At 33.0% G+C, this 6,734-nt stretch overlaps 1 long non-coding RNA gene across 1 annotated transcript; it reads left to right on the top strand.

The window, feature by feature from the left end:
• The first annotated feature begins 1,099 nt into the window (after positions 1-1,099).
• Positions 1,100-5,917, top strand: LOC107649429 (uncharacterized). The gene is made up of 3 exons (XR_008912850.1): positions 1,100-1,354; positions 3,534-3,666; positions 4,280-5,917. It is a non-coding gene; the product is annotated as an uncharacterized LOC107649429 (long non-coding RNA).
• Positions 5,918-6,734: the final 817 nt, after the last annotated feature.

The following is a 6,734-nucleotide window of genomic DNA, read 5'->3' as shown; positions in this document are numbered from 1 at the left end:
TTCCTACAGTTTTTGTGTTCCTGTATGTAGTTTGAAAAGTCTAATTTTTGAAAAGTCAATTATTATTATGACAATGTCAAATTTTAGCAACAATAAGTATAAATTAAGCACTTAATAAATACTAAATACTGTACTAGGTGGTGATTACCATCAAGAAGATTACATACAAGGTTAATCTACAGAAATTAACTAATCAAAATATCTAGTTTTCTTTGGTAATTCAATCTCCAAGATAAAGCATCTTTTAAAAGAAGAGAGAACACTATTTAGAGAACACAAAACATGCAATTCCATTCCAGAAAGCCCAGAAAAGAGTACTAAAGTACAAAATGAACAAGAATGTACAAAAGAACAAAGCCCTTTCTAGTTCATGAATTGTGCATTCCCTTTACTTTCCACAAAGCAGTAAACTTTTTTGCAGGCAGTTCCTGCCTGTCATTCCTTCAATTTCCTCAGTTCAGATTATTCATTCTTGCTTTGGATCTCAATTTCAGAAATGTGTGTATGTGTATTTGCTCCCACTTTGTGCTCTATTATTTAAACAAAGCAAATTGCCATCTAGTGACAAACCAGATATTATGCAGGTATTTATTTTCTAAGAGTTGAAGTAATGGATATAAACTGAGGTGGATGGATGTTGTTATCCACCAAGGGAACAGGTACCACAGTACCAGTAAGTACTGAAGTAAGGCAGATTGAGCCTTACCACACTAGGGTCAGAGCGCAAGCCAGTCTTTCAAACTGTTTGTTATAAAAGTAACAGATTTAATGATTAACAAAGGGTAAGGAGGGAGGATTTAGAAACGGAGATGCCCTAATCTCTAAATTCTAATACTTCCCTCTTCCCTCTACATCCATCACAAGATGGAGTCTTTGAGATCTTGAAACTCCCTATCACTCCCTGCTTCTGGCTAAATATCCCCAAACCCTCTCTATGCTACCTGACATTAAAATCCTCCCTTGCTGTTTTATGTGGTTGTTAATAGTTTCTCTAAGTTGAATGAGGGTGCTAAAACTTCTTCTCAGTCAGGGTTGATAAAATAGAGAAATCTTGATGTAGGTTTCTTCTGTGGAAGAAGTACCTCCAAAGGAATTTCAAAGGTTTCCCTTCTCTCACAAACAGGCTTGGAAAGAGAGGCTCAGCAGAGAGAAGCTCCTTCCTCCCAGGCTTCAGGAAAGAAAGAGAGTGAAGTGACTGTTGCACTTTCAAAACTCTTCCTCCTCTGCCTGCATTCCAGAATCCTCTCTTCAGAGTTTCTAGCATGTGCACATTCGAGTCTCTTAAAGACAACCTTCAACTTCACTTTAACTCTGACTTTTATTTCTATAATCCTATTTCTACAGAATCAGCCAGGTAAATAACAAAATTGATTGTAGAATATGTTTGTTCTTTTATAGGATATTTCCTTATCTCATATTAAAGTGTTCATGATAAGTATTTGGAAAAACAGCCAGTGTGAAAATAATAGTAGTAGTCTGACAATTATCTATCTATAACAGAGGATAGAGAGCTGAGAAAATTCTCAAAAAAAAAAAACAACTTCAAAATATCCTACAAATTAATTCAATACATGATAGAGTGAGTTCATCCCCTCCTTGTAATGAAATATTATATCCACCTACAGTGAGAGGACTAATGAACTCAGTGCAGACTGAAGAATTTTTTAAAATTTCTTTTTATTTTTTACAATATGACTAAAGCAGAAATATATTTTGTGTGACTTCATATGTATAATAAGTATTGTAATTCTTATCTTCTTAAAGGATTATGCAGTGAGTAGAAAGTTAGAGAAAATTTGGAAATTGAAATTAAATTTAAAAAAGAATATAATTATTTTATATAAATTTAAACATATATGAAGTGATCAAAAATGCATTTTAAAACATGATTCAAAGTCCTTGCCTCATATGTGAGTCATTCATAAAACAGTTGTCAGCTATGGTAGGTAACCCATCAACTGATAAAGATAAAAAAAAGATAAGTCAAAAAATTAGAAAAATATAATTTAGAAAAATATGGTGCTGGAGTACAAATAATTACAAAATGTAATCATCCTAACTTATTTAAATATATTGTTTATGCCACAAAGTGAAAAAAGAAAACAAAAAAATGGACACTAATTATAACATTTAATGCAGAAGTATGAGATAAAAGTTAATTGCAAAAAAATATAAAGGAGCAACAATAAAACAAATGGAACATATAATTCAATCACTTCCTAAGCCAACTATGGTAGTCAAGTGTTAAACGAGTTTAGAGTAATAACTAATTTGTAAAATTCCCTCAAGATGCTTACATGTTTTATATGAGTAGTACAGTTAGCTAAATCAAGGAATATATATATATATATATATTAAGTTTAAGAGAGAACTGTCAAGAAACAACTAATAAAGTCACCTCAAGGGTTTTAAAGGAGAAAATACAGATTAAATATGAAAACAAAATTCAAACATTTCTTTTCACCATTAGAACAATAAAACTACCACATCACATTCCCAGGTATAATTGTAGAGGAACTACAAATGGTTCTGAGAAAACAAAAATAAATGGAAAAAAGGAAAATGTACATAAAAGATATTTGTATTAGAACCAACACATTCTTGGAGGTATTGCAGGACAGATTCTTAATACACCTTGATTAAGGAATAAATCAAATATTTGTGAAAAGTTTCAGAGGATTATGTTGCCATGAAAATAGAGGGGCACATAACATAATGAGAGCAAGTAATGAACAGATCTTGCAATCCATTGGTACTTATCCAACATGAAAAGAATTGAGAGAAAACTCCTATTATATTGGGTAGACATCATATTATAAATTTATAGAAGGAAGTGGTTGAGAGTCACCCATGATAAGCAGATTAAACAGGGTTGCAAAGGAAGACCCATATTAGTGAAATATTTTGAATTTTCCTTGAAGCTCTTTATTTGTCCTCTGAAAATTTTTCCTGACATATTTTGTTGTTAAGAAAGTTATTTAAATTTTGTTTCTGTTCATTATGCTCTGACATACAAATAAGTTCTTGGCCCTTATACTTAAAGCTATAGTTTATAATCTTGTGATTTAACATATAGATATAATCACTTCTTTTCTACCATACCAAACTGCTTTCCCCCCCTCTAAATACAAAAACACTTTAGAAATGGATTCCTATGTGATCATGGTAAAAAGAAAATATTATTTTTAAACAAAAAGATCCTAAAAAGAACAACTGTAGTCAGGCAAAATCTTCTTGCTGTTCTATTCCCCATGCCTGAAAATGATCTACAGGAAAATAATAACTAGGGGCACCATGTTTGTAAATGAGGAAGGAGCCATGGGGGGAAAAAAAAGATTTACACCTTTGGCGTTACCATAGAACACAAGTATAGCCATCTACAAAGAAACCTCAGAAGTTAAGACTCCCCATGCAACAATAAGTTACAATGTGATTGTACAACTCACCAAAGATGTCCAAAATAACTGTACTAATAGCTGCTTCAGGCAGCCAGCCCTAGAGAGGAACAGTCAATTATTCCTGTATTTTTGCAGAGATGGCTATGTTGTCTCCCGGAGGCTACACCCATGAAGCTGTTCTGAATTCTCTCTCTACATCAAAATGGTAGTGGTATAGATATTACTCAGTATGTATAAAGAATATATACATTTCTGAGTTCTCCATAAGGTAAAATCTGTATATAAATTTCAATTTCTAGATGCTTCTGATTGTATTATCTGTATATGTTTGTGTGTGTATGTGTGTGTATACATATATGTGTATAGGTATAAAAGTAGAGAGGGGAATGTTGGTAATTCCAGAGAAAATAATACTATCCTGCTGGACAAATTCCCTGTTATCTCTGTGAACTTTATGGCAAATGGTTTCTCTACATACTTGATCCCATTCCTTTACCTATGATGGCATAATATTTAAGATAGGTCAAAGTAATTTTGAACAATACTTTGACTAAATCCCCCACAATATTGAATTCCTATGTGCTTTCTTTTCCACATTTCTCAGTCATTGCAGTCAGGTTTTAATATAGCATTTTAAAAAATCCCTTGTCTTGGGGTATATAGAGGGTGTATTTTAGCTTTTGCTTGGCCATGGAGCTTAAAAAATAGTTCAGTAACATCTTTGGGGGCATATGAAAATTTATAAAATTTAACTTTCTTAATATGAGGTATAGAGGGAATATTTTTATTTTTTAATTTACCCTCCTAATTTTCATACTACTAAAATGAAATATTTCATAAAATTCTCCCTGCTTTTGACCATTTTCTCTTGTTAATCCTAGGTTGATGAATCAACAACAACAAAAACAACAAAACATTTATAGGATGCTTACTGTGTGTCTGGCATACTGCTAAGCAATTGGGGTACAAATAAAAAAGCTAGATAATCCTTCACCTCAAACATCTTATATTCTTATATTCTTCACCTCAAACATCTTATATTCTTATTCTCTCTCTCTCTCTCTCAACTACATGAAACTTGAGAGACACCTCATTATAGGCAGTGAACATACCATTTTAGGAGGTAAATGATGAGGGGGATTCTGTGGAAAGCTCATAACATATTAGAAATGAGACTTTTCTCTACAAATTTTATTACCTTTTGGGAAAAGTGTCTCCCTTAAGTGACTGATGAAAACTATCCATATTACACATTACTAGACTCTAGCTGAACTGTGAAGAAATATATCCTCATCATTCAGTCTGAAAAGTTGAGTTCTCAATTCCTTTTGCCTGAGAGCATGAAGCTACATGGGATTCAGTTAATTAATAAACTAAATCTACCCTTTTCTAAAAATCCCCTGAATATTCCTTCATGGTTTGATATACTCTTTGGAATTTGACTAAAGTTTAAGGGAGATATGACTGTGATTTAAATAGCTTAGTAGCAATAGCAGATATAACAACTGAAGACCATATTAGGTTCCAAATCAGCTGTCTATTCATTGTTTTTATAATTCTTCATTCATTTCCAGTTTATTTTCTAGTCCTCTAGTGTGATCCTCAATTTATAAGTCCTCTCTGAGCAAATCTCCTTTTAATTGTCCATGTGGAGGTATGAATGTCTAGTCACCTTATCTCTGGGGCTGCAGTGGCAATGAGATAGGAGGATCTAGATCTGCCAGAGGAGAGATCCCCACACCTTCATCTGGGCCATACCACAGATATATCAATGGAAAGGCACTATTTCAATAATTTTTGGAATGCACTCTTTATGAGCCCAAAGAACTCAGGAGACCTAGGTCAGATTATTTAGAGGAAAAAGGAAGCATCACCACCAAAGGGGTGACAGGATAAGATATATGGAATTTTAGAGATGGAACAAACTTTAGTCCAAACCAAACTCACAAAAGGTTAATTTCTCCCCTCTACGTCATGGATGAATTAAAAGTCTTGATTTTCAATAGAATGCAAGTTTCTTGAGGGCAAAGGATTTTTATTTTATTTTGGCTTTGGTTTTGTATCTTCATTGTGTACCCACTTTTTGCACATTTTTACATAAACCTCTCCTTCCTCCCCTCATTTCTTTTACCTCTTTCTCAAATAGGGAATAACTTTGGAGTAGGGAACCCCTATTGAGTAAATTCTCCCTACTACTGATCATCTTCAACTGCTCAAGAATTCACAGGCTTAGAAATTTGTATAGAGGTTCCAAGAGATTCTATGATTAATCCAAGGTCATAGATTCATGAGGTGGTTAATTCAATATTTGATCCAGGGTCTTCCGGACACTAAAATAATTTGTTTATCTAATTCTCTACTCCTTTTCAAAGCATAGAAAATGTGTTTTACAAATGTTTGTTGAAGTGACTTATTGCCTCTCCCTTCTCATTGCATTTTATTTTGTGCCTTGTAACTGAGTTTCTAACATCAACAACAAAAAAAATGTATTTCTGAAATGTATTTTCTTCATTAAAATATTGCTGTATATATCTTTTCTGTTTCTCTAAATCTTTGAAATTTAAGTATGAAAAACTAATCATTATCCATGTACTATGTTCAAGGTACTATAATCAACTCATGGGATATAATAATAGAATTAGTTCTTGTTCTCAAGGAATTTACTAGATGTATATAGCATGTACCTCTAGGGCAGATAGGAGGTGAAATGGATAGAATATTGGCCTTGAAGTCAGGAAGACTAATCTTCCTGAGTTCAAATCCAGCTTTAAACACTTGCTGTATGATCTTTGACAAACCATTTAACCCTGTTTACCTCAGTTTCCTCATTTACAAAATGAGCTAGAGAAGGGAATGACAAACCACCAAGGTATTTTTGTGACTGAAAAACAAATCAACAGAAAAATAACATTTATACAATAACAAAAATGAAGTAAAATGAGAAGGCAAACATTAACTATGGAAAAGAAGAAAGACTTCCTATAAATAGTGGTACCTGAATTGAATCTTAAAGGAAAGCAAGTTAGCTAAAAGGATATATGACAATTCCAGGTGCCTTATCCCATTTCAGGCAGTAGGATGATTTGTGAATAAAGGTATGGAGAAAGGAGATGCAGAATAAGATTTGGGGAACAATTCACAGGCTTGCAAAGCTATAACATAGACTACCTGGAGAAAAATATGAAAGAAAACTAGAAAGTTATTTTGGGGCCAGATGGTAGAGAGCCTTAAATGCCAGGGATATCTCACTTAAATTGTAAAATCCAAGGTTTGGCAAAGAATTTTATAAAGACTGACCAGTCAACTCTGACTTTCAAAGTCTTTCATAATCTAAAT

This window comes from Monodelphis domestica, chromosome 6 (genome assembly GCF_027887165.1).
Source record: "Monodelphis domestica isolate mMonDom1 chromosome 6, mMonDom1.pri, whole genome shotgun sequence".
Taxonomy (NCBI): domain Eukaryota; kingdom Metazoa; phylum Chordata; class Mammalia; order Didelphimorphia; family Didelphidae; genus Monodelphis; species Monodelphis domestica.
Note: the sequence above shows the minus strand (reverse complement) of the source record. Positions and strands in the feature narration are given on the sequence as shown.